The sequence below is a fragment of the Mus caroli genome, unplaced genomic scaffold, assembly GCF_978045245.1.
Source record: "Mus caroli unplaced genomic scaffold, Mus_caroli_1 scaffold_18, whole genome shotgun sequence".
NCBI classification, from domain to species: domain Eukaryota; kingdom Metazoa; phylum Chordata; class Mammalia; order Rodentia; family Muridae; genus Mus; species Mus caroli.
The window spans coordinates 58,383,232-58,395,995 of NW_028227273.1; the positions used below are offsets into that span (position 1 = coordinate 58,383,232).

At 49.1% G+C, this 12,764-nt stretch overlaps 1 pseudogene; it reads left to right on the plus strand.

Moving 5' to 3' along the window:
• The first annotated feature begins 4,458 nt into the window (after positions 1–4,458).
• On the plus strand, positions 4,459–6,595 carry LOC115030340 (vacuolar protein sorting-associated protein 52 homolog; annotated as a pseudogene).
• Positions 6,596–12,764: the final 6,169 nt, after the last annotated feature.

Here is a 12,764-nt window from a genome sequence, read left to right on the forward strand (position 1 = left end):
CCAAACAGAGCAGTTCCAGAACTCGGACAGGGACCCATGGTGTTGTTTCTTTGATGTCAGCGACATGTGGGGTTAACTAAAACCCCAAAATGGAGGACACCATCTGTGAGGCGTTTTTGCTTAATTTGAAGTGGGAAGATCAATTTCTGATCCTTTTCTGTGAGGTAGGAAGACACACCTGTAATCCAGAATATTTGAGCAGGAGCCCCTCCCCCTTTGTAATCCAGACTATTTGAGCTGGAGTCCCTCCCCCTTTCTGATCTGGGCCACGCCTTCTGCTGGAAGCCGACATGAAGACCTGGAAGAAGGAAAGGCTTGCTCTGTGTCTGCTTGCTCCTGCTCCTGTTATCTGTCGGAGATTCCTGCTTGTCCTCCCTTACTCTGAATAATGACGGCAGACTTACATTTATTTATGAATGCCTACGCTTTATGCTATGCCAGTTCCCACCTATCTCATAATTCAGTTATCCCATTTATACTATTCTAAGTTCTGCCATGTGGCTGGTCACCACTCCTCAGGTCCACACATCCCAACTTCCTCCGAGTCTGGGTGGCGAAACCCCCATGCTTCTTTCTTCCCTGAGTTCCCTGTGTTCCAGAACACAAGATGTAAAATATAAGATTGTCGAGGTTCAGGAATCGGTACCGGAGTTACAGGAGAGAGAAGCATCTCTGTTAGGTCTTATCTCAGCTGTGGATGTGCTCCTGAGAGATGAACAGACAAATCACACAGGGTCTGCAGGAAACAAGCTTAGTGTCCAGCTGTGGGCTGTCCTGCTGCTGATCATCATGTACTCAGGTGATCTCAAGTGATCCTGCTCCCCATTTTAACTGGTCAGTAAAGGCTCGTGCCTGTGGTTGGGCAGTGGAGGGGAAAGGTGGGGCTGGAGGTTTGAGAGTGGGGGCAGGTAGGGAAATAGAAAAGGATGAGAGGGGCAGGAGAGAAGACTGAAGAGGAGGAGGAAGCCATAATGGACTAGAACCTAGTGGCCAGGAGGAACTGCAAGTAACAAGGGGTCTGCCCAATCTAGGCATATAGCTAATAATTATAATAACTGGATTATGTGTTTTTAAAATGGGCTTCCTGGTATTGAAAATTTCAGCAAAGTGCCCCAGATCTTACTTCTCCATGTGTGACAGATGACACTGGCTTTGATTTCTTTCATTATCCCTTAGGGTTTGGTTTGGTGATTTCTGGTGCCTTCAGCCACAGGCCTAGACAGACAAGCCTGTGAGTGTCCAGTGTCCAAGGAAACCAGGAGATGATGTCAGAGGTACATTGGAGTTACAGGCGGATCTCCTTCTCCCATCCACAAGGAGACAGGGTGCTGAGTCACAACCATCACTCTCTGGAGGAACAGCAAATGTTCTTACCTGCGGGCCATCTTTTCAGCCCCTTGAAGATACTTTGTAAAGGCCAGATAAACCTCATCACTGACAGTGAACAGTTGTTGAGCTAATGAGACCCTGACATGCAAATTAACATGTAAATAAGCTGGGGCAATAACAGGAGTGTCACCTGGTTGACAGGAATGGGGTGCAATCCAATTCCTGACAAATCACAATGTCAAGGGGAGGCTATATTCTATGACTAATAACACTTTGTTCTTGTCTGAGAAATTTACAGACTTACAGAAGTCTGCTTCTAAAACTAAACAACAGAAATATTTCAGATGAATTGTGTACTGGTGCACTTTAACTTTAATTCCATTTATGTGTATGTGGCCTTTGTGTGAATATTTGATTCTAAATCTAATTATAAAAATTACTCAGGGACTTGGGATGTTTCAGAGCCAAGTCATTAAAGACAGGACCTTAATGGCCTAACCTGTTTCCTGTTTGGATGTTCTGTCTGGCTTCAGTATCCTTGCTCAGCAGGTGTCCTTAGCAAGTGATGGGATGCTATCCTGTTTGAGACCCTGAAGGCTCATGATCTCCTTCCTGGGATGCTGTGTCTCCCAACAGTCCCTGTGGAAAGCTGAATGTAGATCATCACTGAAGTCACACAAAATGCCCAGCACCTATCAGCAGCAGCAGCAGGGAGATCAGCATCAAGTCTAAGAACACAAGCAGGTGTGTGGCACCTTAAGGCCATGATGGTGATCTGTGCATCAGCAGCACAGTGCTCTTTCTCTGCCCACACTGTCTTCATGTGCTCCAGCATCTTCCCAACCACACAGAGAGCATGACAAAGATGCCAGCTCCCACAGCTCCAGGTTCAGGCATCCTCTGTAGTCCCTTTGATTGCGATGGGGTCACATGACCTCAGGCAGCCTTCAGACTCACTATGTAGCAGAGGCTGTGTTTAAACCCCTAACATTCTGGATCCCCCTATGCAGATCTGGGGTCAGTGGCACACACCTCTATGCTCAGTTAGATTGTGGCACATACACACATGTAAATCATGGCCCTCTGGTCATTTCACTTTCTCTAATCTCCCTGTCCTGCCTCTCCTGCTGCCCATTCCCAAGTGGTCCCCTTGCTGTTCCAGTCTAACATATTTAAATCTTGAGTCCACGTATGAACAAGCATGTGTGCTACCACACACTGCTTCTAGACAGTTGTCCCCTTCTCTGCTGGGAAAAGAATCCTCTGGTAGCCTGAGTCTGAACCCTGCACAGCTGTAACCCTGTCTGCCTCTGTGTGTTACTGTGTACACGCTCCTATGAAAAGGTTGGTTCATCAACTGCAGTAAGAGATGAGTAACAGTTACATGCAGAATGCTGAGAACAGGGTAATGTAATAGATGTGATTTAGTTCCTCTCCCTCCCCACTGCCCTGCGCTTACCCCTGTGTTGGTGAGAGATGACAGAGGAGCTGAAGTGAGGGAAGGAGTGACCAAAGCATTAGGACAGTGATTCTGTGCATCTGACAGCTGAGTCTGCCCCTGAGCATCCCAGCTCTGTGCATCGTGAACACTGTGGACACTGGACAGAGGAGGCAAAGGTCTCACACCAGGTGAGACAGGATCTTCATCCCATGGAAATATAGAGAAAACATGTAGAGCATATGTGTCGTTAATTCTATCATGTTTGCCTTGTGACTGTCAGATCCCAGTTAGCCGAAATCACTAGCACTGTGGAAAGAGAAACCTCTTGGTAAGAGTCACAGGGCAGCACAGTGTGACTCTGTCCTGGGCCATCTCTCCAGCCCCTGGACCAGCTTTTACAATAAACATAAGTCTAAAGTAGACTCTCATCCAGTCAACCCTTGAATCTTCTCTGGAGGCAGCACCAGGATTCCCAGAGCCAGGGAAGGACAGGGGCCATGGGCACAGCACAGACCCAACAGGACCAGATCTGAGGTGAGAGCCTGTGGATCCCTCCTCTGTGTGGATCCTGCAATCCAGGGTTAGCTGGGGAAAGATGGGAAAGATGGGGAGAACTCCACGGAGGCGCCTTGGAAGGAGGAGCTCTGTAGAGTTTAGTTCACCTGTGTATCCCACAGTGTCCTGATAGCAGGGCCCTTGTTGTGTCAGGAGGGGACAAGAATGGGAAAACACCTCCTACTGCTGTAACTCCTGGGCATCCATGAGGAGAACCAGACAGGAAGCACTCACAGGAAAAGAATAGACTCAGTCCTCCATATGAACTAAAGATACAAAGAATAAACATAGAAGACATAAAGTAAAGAGCCACAGTCAAGACAGCAGCCTGGGCTGCTCATAATCCTGAGGACAGGGCAAGGTTCTGGCCATCCTGTGTCCCTGGGATCACAGACTCTCAGCATGTGCTTCACAGTGATGAAAGCAGAGCCCGGAGGTGACAGTGGTGGGGGTGACCATATCAAAGATAATAACTGACTGAGCTCACCTGGGCACAGCCCTGTTCACACTCAGCTCCCACAGCCTCATTCTGTCCCACCAGATACACACAGCATAGTGACTGAGATTCTGGAAGGTTCTCCATCTGCCAGTTATGTCCTTCCCAAAGTCTAAGAATTCTCAATCCTTAAATTTACCTGCCAGTCAACCCTCAGTTCAAGGATGGGAAAATGAAGTTCACATTCAGATTTTTTTTTTAAGTATTTAAAAAAAATATTTTATTTATATGAGTACACTGTAGCTGTCTTCAGACACACCAGAAGAGGGCGTTGGATCCCATTACAGATAGTTATGAGCCACCATGTGGTTGCTGGGAATTGAACTCAGGACTTCTGGAAGAGCAGTCAATGCTCTTAATCCCTGAGCCATCTCTCCAGCCCAGGTCTGTGTTTCTTACCTGTTCTGTGTTTCTCAACCTTTGAGGACGTGAAAGCAAGAGCTTCCTCTCCAAGAAGCACACACCACTCTGACAGTTTTACACATTTATTTCAGAGGGTTTGTAAAACCTTGATGGCCGTTACAGGTGTCAGGCCAAGCAAGGCTCTGGCTCTGGAAAGGGCTGTCCTGGCCATATTTAGCTTCCTGGGATCCTTTCTGGTCGGTCTCATTGTTTTCCCTGCCTCTGATGTTGTTCACACTTCTTCTCCAAGCCATCCCTCCGAAGCAGGAACACCATCTTTACCCTGGGCACCCCTGGTGCTGTCATCTCATCAGTCGAGCTCGAGGCCCCCATCCTGGTGCCCCATACTGCCCAGCGTGGAGAGCAGAGGGTATGGTGAGGCAACCCCTCCGTGGCCAGGGATCAGTTCCCTGAGTGCTAGTTTGGTGTGTGTGCAGGGGTGGATATCCCTGGCCTGCTGTGATTCCAGAGGTTAGGAGCCATGGACGTAGAGGTATGCAAAGGGAGACTGGCTGGGGCTTGACTGTCAGGAGGCAATAGTTGTAGTGGACGTAGGGGCGGCAGTCAGTGGGGAGGGCTTTTCTTGTGATCTGTGCCCCATCTTCAGTGCCTGTTCAGGGTGCTCCTCCCTGCCTGGAGGTTGGGTGTGTGGTCTTATGAGCTCTGATTACTAAGCTGTGCTGAGTCTGCACATCCATGGGGTCAATGCGAGACCCATCCGTGTGTCTCTCTGTCTTGTTAGTATCCATTCAAAGCACTCTTCCGCAGCCACCACTATGCCCTCCTCGACAATTCTTGTCGTGAATATCTTTTTGTCTGTAAATTTTTCATCATGTCTGGCTAGGCTGCATATGACTTGTACCATGCTGTCATGGGACTCATGATCTCCATTACATTGGTGAGCTTCAGTATTCTGTGCCTTTGCACAGGCAGACAGCAACTCCTGGAGAATGAGTGTTCTCTAAGCCTTGGCCCTGGAGTTACCATCCCAAGCTCAGCCCCAGCTTCTGCTGTGGGGAACTTACATAAGTGTGGCTAGTGAGCAGGTCAGGCCGCTTGTGGTGCCTGTGGACAGGGAAGAAGCTGGTATCCCTGGCCAGTGCCTTGTCCCAAATAAATGTACATCTGTTTGCCTACAGCGACTTGAACAACAAGCTAACATTCATTTGTCTGCCACAGAAACACCTGGAGTCCTACCTGGCTGACTGCTAAGATGCCATTGCTGTTTTTCTCTGTATTCACATTGTTCTCCGGTTCCGCAACATTGCAGTGAAGAGGGACGTCCCTGCCCTGGACAGGTCACTGAGCTCTGGTCCTTGGTGTCCGGATGCGGTCAGCTTTTTATCTTACACAAACAACTCCGTCCTGACTCCGGGCTCTGCCTCACCTGATGCCCTTCACCCTTATTGCCATTCATGTGTCTCAGGGGCAGCACTGGTGTCGGGAATAGCCACTCACCATCACCCTGAAGGGTGCTGTGCTCCCTGGGCAGACTGCACCCCCAAACAGCTGACCTTTGACTCTGATTAAGCCTGCAGGTACTGGGAGCAGGTGCTTGCCTTGCTGTGGCCTCGGTTTGAGCTGATCCTGGAGATGAATGTCCAGAGTGTCCGCAGCACTGACCCCTAGCGCCTTGGGGAACTGGACACTCGGCCCCACTATGTAAGGGCGGGCGAGGTTAACAAGGGGGTCTTGTGGTCACACTGAGTGGTGGGTTGGGTACTGCCAAAGGAGTCAACTTAGGCAGACAACTCCTCTCTGACTGGGGACAGGAGTTTCAGGGACAGCTGGGGGTTGCGTCTGCCAGGCAGGCAGGTGTAGGCCTTCCCTTCTTGCTCCGAGATCATTCTGGTGGTCGGCCCTGGGCAGGCCTTGCTGGTTCACCAGCCCTGCTTGCTCTCTGACACACCTTTTCATCTGGCGGTCAGCCTGATTCACTCAGCTGATCCCTGGCTTTGGTAGTTCCTGGAAGGCGTCAGTGGAATCCCTGAGTCAGGATGTAATGTGGAGTTTTACCAACTTCTGAAATGGAACCAGCATCAACAGGTGTCCGGCCACTCCTACCGTTTGCCTGTGTTCCATGGTTGTCGGTTTCCTCGCTCTTTCCCCTGGGCTCTGCATCACACGATCTCCCTGAAGGCCAACAAGCATCTGTGCCTGAGATCCTGGTGAAGCTCTGACTGCTCAGGTCACCATGAGTCTGACCCTGACTCTCCTCTGTGCAGGGGGCGCTGACCCAGCTGATCCAGCTCTACCATCGCTTCCACCGGGTGCTGTCCCAGCCCCAGCTCCGCGCACTCCCGGCCAGGGCCGAGCTCATCAACATCCATCACCTCATGGTGGAGCTGAAAAAACACAAGCCAAACTTCTGATTCACACCCACTGGGGCCCTAAGCTCCTGTAGATTTCTCTGGGTCTCACACTGTCACCTGGGACCCCCTTCCCATCCCTTTCATCTCCATGGCTTCCACACACCCCTCTCAGCCTCCATTGCCAGGACTCTGCCTCAACAGAGTGCACCCAAGGCCACTCCCTGCTTCTGAGTGAGGTGACCTTCATTTCCAGTCTGGTCAGCTCCTCTGCTGTTCACTCACAGCCTGTGAGCTTCCACTGCACCAGGCTCTGACTGACCCTCAGCTCTTAGGACAGAGAGGTGCAGGCCACTCTGTAGCTGATCTCTGGGCTCTGCTGGAACAGTGACATCACCTCGTGGCAGGTCTCACTCTGTGGCAATAATAAGTACTTACAGTGCTGGGACTGTGTCCTCTCCTTTGTCCCTGGGCCTTTGAATTCTCCAGCATGTCTTTATTGTAGACCTAGTCAGTTCCTGGTGGGCATCAGGAAGATGGTGGGATAGTACCCGAGGTCTATTGCTGCTTCTGGCCCAGGGGTGGCATAGATGCTCAGGAGGGGACTGTAGCTCTCCAGGAGGGTGGCACGTGTCCCAAGGCCTGGGAATGTGGTAGCTTTGGGTGCTGTCCTGAGGGCTACCATGGGAATAATCCACACAGACTCTGAGGTTGTCTGTGTCAGCCTCTAAGTGGCTGTTACAACTCTTTTGAGAGTGGAGGGCCTGTAACACCTGCAGCCATGCATCGAGGCAGGGGTGGACCTGTCTCCAGAACAGATTCTGTCATTTTCATGTGACCCAGACCCTTCCCGCTGCCCTCTGCCTCCTGCCCCACCTCTGTAAGAAGTTTGCAGACTCCAGAGCAGTGGTTCTCAACCTTCCTAATACTGCAACCCTTTAATACAGTTCCCGGTGCTGACCCCAACCTTAAAGTTATTTTCAGTGTTACTTCATAACTGTAATTTTGCTACTGTTAAGAATACCAATAGGGGGCTGGTGAGATGGCTCAGTGGGTAAGAGCACCCGACTGCTCTTCCGAAGGTCCAGAGTTCAAATCCCAGCAACCACATGGTGGCTCACAACCATCCGTAACGAGATCTGGCACCCTCTTCTGGAGTGTCTGAAGACAGCTACAGTGTACTTACATATAATAAATAAATAAATAAATAAATCTTTAAAAAAAAAAAGAATACCAATATAAATATCTGTGTTTTCTGATGGACTTAAGCAATTCCTGTGAAAGGGTTGTTTGACCCCCCAAATTGGTTATGACCCACAGGTCCTACAGTGAAGGTACATGCTTGACCAAGTTGTTTGGTTTTTTGAGACAGGGTTTCTCTGTGCAGCCCTGGTTGTCCTGGCACTCTGTAGGCCAGGCTGGCTTTGAACTTAGAGACCTACCTGCCTCTGCCTCCCAAGTGCTGGGACTGAAGGTGTGTGCTGCCACAGCCTGGCAACCTTGACCAAGTCTTGAACAAAAGCTAGGCTGGTTTCTAGACCTGTAACCCTGGCTAATAAGGGCCAGAAGCACTGGATGGGAAGCCTGCTTCAGTTACAGATTAAGTTCAAGGCCAGCCTGGACCACGTCTTAAAAGTAAAGCTGGGATACAGCTCAGTGGCAGGAAGCCATCCCTAGATCCCATCTACAGCATGGGGGAAATTCCAGGTGAAAGATGTTGTCAAGGAAAAAAAGAGTAATTTGAGGTTATTTCCTTTACCCCATTCACTTCCCAGGGCCTTGACTGGGGAACCTAATTCCACCCCGTGCCCGCTCCGGGCATCCATGCTCCTTTCTCACTTGTCACAACTTTCCCACCTACTCTACCACCCTCTTCCAGGTGTCAGACCTGGGGATCCCAATCTTCTGGTTTTACCTTATAGCCCTGGTTGTATTCTGGAACTTGCTATGTGGTTGAAGAATGCAGAAATCTTTCCTCCCAAGGGCTGGGATTAAAGGCATTCCCAGAGAAACCCAGGACCCTTTCTTTGTGGGGTCACATCATGCTCAGCTGGTGTGTAGTTCAGTGAGGACAGGGTCAGCAGGCAGGAAGCCCTGGGGTAAATCCTGGGCAACAGCAACCACAAAAGGAAAACAACTAATGCTGTGCTGTGGCGGACACTGCAGGGGATACCCGGTTTCTTAGTGTGGCCCTTCCTCAGTGTGACCTGGACAGCTTCGTGGGCTTGTGAAGCTGGCCAGCAGTTCCTGGACTCTGCAGTCTGCAGTCTGGAGGGACATTTGACATAGAGCCCAGTCCATCTCCAAGATTCTTGGGAGCTGCGATGCGGAGCACGGCCGCCAGGGGGCAGCAGGACACAGGAGTAGGAGGGGCTCCAGTTCCTGATCACCTAAGTGGCTGTGAGCTTTGAATGCTGGGGAAGGCAGGGAGTTGTGGTCGCCTATGCCCTCTTCATACCAAAGCAGCCAGGGATTTTCCTTTCAGCCCCGAATCCTCTGGTTTGTGGTTTTCACGGGTCCTTATGATCTTCTGGCTGAAACACAGCTTCTGCGCGAGATTACACCTCGGGCTCCTTACCCGATTGTTACTTAACTCCACATTCCCCAGTCACAGTGACATAGACACACACAGACAAACACACACATGCACAACATACACACCACGGTATACTGAGGTTAGGCGGGAGGATCAAGAATTCAAGGTCTAGACTGGAGAGAAGACTCAGAGGTTGAGAGCCTTAACTGCTCTTATGTAGGTCCTGAGTTGAAGTCTCAGAAATTACTTGATGGCTCACAACCTCTCTAATAATATCTGGCGCCCTCTTCTGGTGGACAAGGACACATGAAGGCAAAACACTGTACATAATAAATCTAAAATAAAATAAAGAATTCAAGGTCCACCTGAGCTACAACAAGGCATACACCACAAACAGCACAAATGAACAAACACACAGGCTCCATAGACCAGTAGCATCAGGGTCCACTCTTTAGGGGGAGTTGTGTCGATGTCTCCCTTCCCTTGCTGAATCCCTAAGATCAATGTGTTCATCTAGTGCAGGGGACCCTACAGTCCTGCAGTAGGGTTTGGAGGTGTTCCTACATGATGTAGTGACCCCCCCCCAATACTGTGCAGGGATCTCTTTACAGAAATCTTATTTCGCTTCATTTCTTTTTCATTCTTTTAAAAAATATTTGTATGTATATGTGTGTTTTACCTCCATGTATATCTGTGCACAACATCCATGGAGTGGCCCCGGTGGCCAGAAGAGGGCGCCCTATCCCGTCTAAGGCTGGAGTTACAAGTGGGTGAGAACTGGAACTGAACCCATGTCCTCTGGAACAGCAGTAAGCATTCTTCACCTCTGAACAATCTCTGCAGCTCCATAATTTTACTTGGAAGTGACGCCATCTTTCTTTTTATGCCTTGATTCTCTGATTCTTTTCTCTGCAGCACAGGGTCTCACTCAGGCCTGAGCCACCTAACTACCCTGCAGAGAAGGTGTGAACAGGAGAAGTCCTGGGTTCTTCAGGGTCACAGAGTCCACGAGAAGGAGCTTCCCAATCTGTCTCCACAGTGCTCAGTCTACAAAAACGTCTGATGTCCTCCAGCACCAATGCAGCTTTGCTAACATAACCCACACATGGAATATTCTGGATGCCCTGTGTAGGTATATATTTTCCCAAACCTACTTTAATAAGCTTTCTTAAATATTTTAACCTCTCTTCTAGCTCACCACCCACCAGAGGAAGTAGAAAGAAATGGTTAATAGGGCAAAGGAGGGTGTGGACCTATTTAGAAATAGTTGTTTGGGGAGAGTCTAATCTGCATTGTCAGGATATCAGCAATTGAGTTCACACCAGTCAACAATGGCAGTTTAATCCAGAAGAAACTTTGAGGTTGTACCAATCAGCCTGAGTCTGCAGAAGCAGGAAGAAGCTGCCAGAACAGCATCAGTTCTTAGTTTTGTTTCTCTCTACAAAGTCATGACAAATGATCAGCAAAGAAGGCAAGGCTAACCAATGGCACAGCGGCCTCTGTGAAGATCAGCATCAACAAAGCCCAACGAGGACCAGCAAAGAGTTGCAAGGTGAACCAATGGCACACAGTGTCGTCTGTGGTCTGTTGGGTTCTACTCATAACCTTTTCAAACATCATGTGTTCTCTCAATAGGGCATCTCTGACGCTCCAGCAAAACTTCACATGTCCCTTTTCCACGCAGAGTACAGAAAAGCACCACAAGTCGGCTTCAGCAAAAACATCCTGTCATAAGACAGTTTCCAGAAAAAAACATCACAGGACACAACTGAGTCCCAAAGAAACCAGAAATTTCCACTTCAGGCCTGGTCTCTTAGATTTAGGTCCTCAGATCAGAGAGCTGTGTTCCAAAAAGGTTTTTTGTATGCCACCCATGTCTATTTTTTAACAGATAATCTCTAATTCTATCTTTATCCTAAAGCCTTAGTAAGGGCCTTTGCAATAAGAGAGCTGTTGTCAGCTGACTGGATTTCAAACATTGGGAATGTGGCTCAGTGACTTGAGTGCCCACCTTGTATACTGCAGGTCCCCAGTTTGATTTCTCAACACCTCCAAAAACTCGGCGGTGGCACCCATCTGGGATGGTGAGGTGACTCAGGAAGAGGTGATTGCCACCCAGTCTGACCACCTGAGTTCAGTCCCCCAGAACCCATGTGGAAAGACAGAACTGGGTACCCAACGTTGTCTTCTGACCCCCTCTGCCCCCAGCACACACCACAGCTGGGGAGTGGCCACATTCACACATGGTACACATAAAGCAATAGTATAAATACATAACACATAAAAGTTTAAAATCTCCGTGATTATCCTTGCATGGGATTCCCTTCAATCCTCCTGGCTGCTTCTCATCACAATGTGGGTTTTGGACACAGGTAAGTCTGGAGGAATACTGGGCACAACTTTTTTTTTTTTTTTCGAGACAGGGTTTCTCTGTATAGCCCTGGCTGTCCTGGAACTCACTTTGTAGACCAGGCTGGCCTCGAACTCAGAAATCCGCCTGCCTCTGCCTCCCGAGTGCTGGGATTAAAGGCGTGCGCCACCACGCCCGGCTCTGGGCACAACTTTTATATACGATCTGTTAAAAGAGAAGATAATGGAGGAGTATAAACGTTTCACTGGGGCGGGGGAAGCTGGGGAGATGACTCAGTGGTTAAGAACACTGACTGCTCTTCCAGAGGTCCTGAGTTCAATTCTCAGCAACCACATGGTGGCTCACAATCATCTGTACTAGGATCTGATGCCCTCTTCTGGTGTTTCTAAAGACAGCGATGTACACACATAAAATAATAAATAAATCATTTAAAAAAAAAAAAGTTTCAGGGGGCGGTACCCAAGTTTCAGAGGAGAGAAACATCGCTGTTCTTGAAGGGGAAATTTCTGGTTTCTGTGGAAAGTCAGTTCTGTCAAATGCTGTTGTGCTGAAGCAGACACAGGTGAAAGGGTGTTTGCTAAAGTAGATTCGTGAAAGGACACATGATGTTTAGAAGGAATATAAATAAGTTCCAACACACAGTAGACGAGGCTGCATGGTATTGGTAAGCCTTACCATTATTTATTGGTCTTCGTTGCTTGTGACTCCATAGAGAGAAATGCACCAAAAACCTTCTGGTGATGCTGTGGTGGCTTCTTGCTGCTTCTACAGCAGGATGATTGGCAGAGTGAAGTGAAAGTCTCTGGATCTGTGAGCTGAGACAGACTCAGGTGGAGTTTTGCTAAGACAGACTTACGTGGTGTTTTGCTGAGGCAAGCCTCGCGGAAGGCAAGACTCGTGTGAGGACACGTGATGTTTGGAGGGAGTATAATAGGACACAATGGACAGTGTTGGTGGGCTTGCATAGCTGGCTTTGCAATGCTACCTTGGTCTCAAGTCTTCATCTTCATTGATCTTCACTTTGTTGAGAGTCGTGGCAGAGAACTTCTCCTGGTCATTCCTGCTGACTCATGACGATTTAGTGGAGGCCTGGCAGTTTCTGCTGGGTCCTGCCACAGCCGATGATTTGGGTTTGCTATTCTGACCCTGCAGACCTGGACTGCTGGTATCCCGACAATTGGAGATTGAAATTGCCCCAAGAAACTACTTCTAAACAGCAAAGAGCTGAGCCTCTTGGCTGCTTCTGCATCGAGCTGCCATTGCTGATTCTTGTGAACTGGACCACTGATATCCTGATAATGCAGACTGGATTTGCTTCAAAGAAC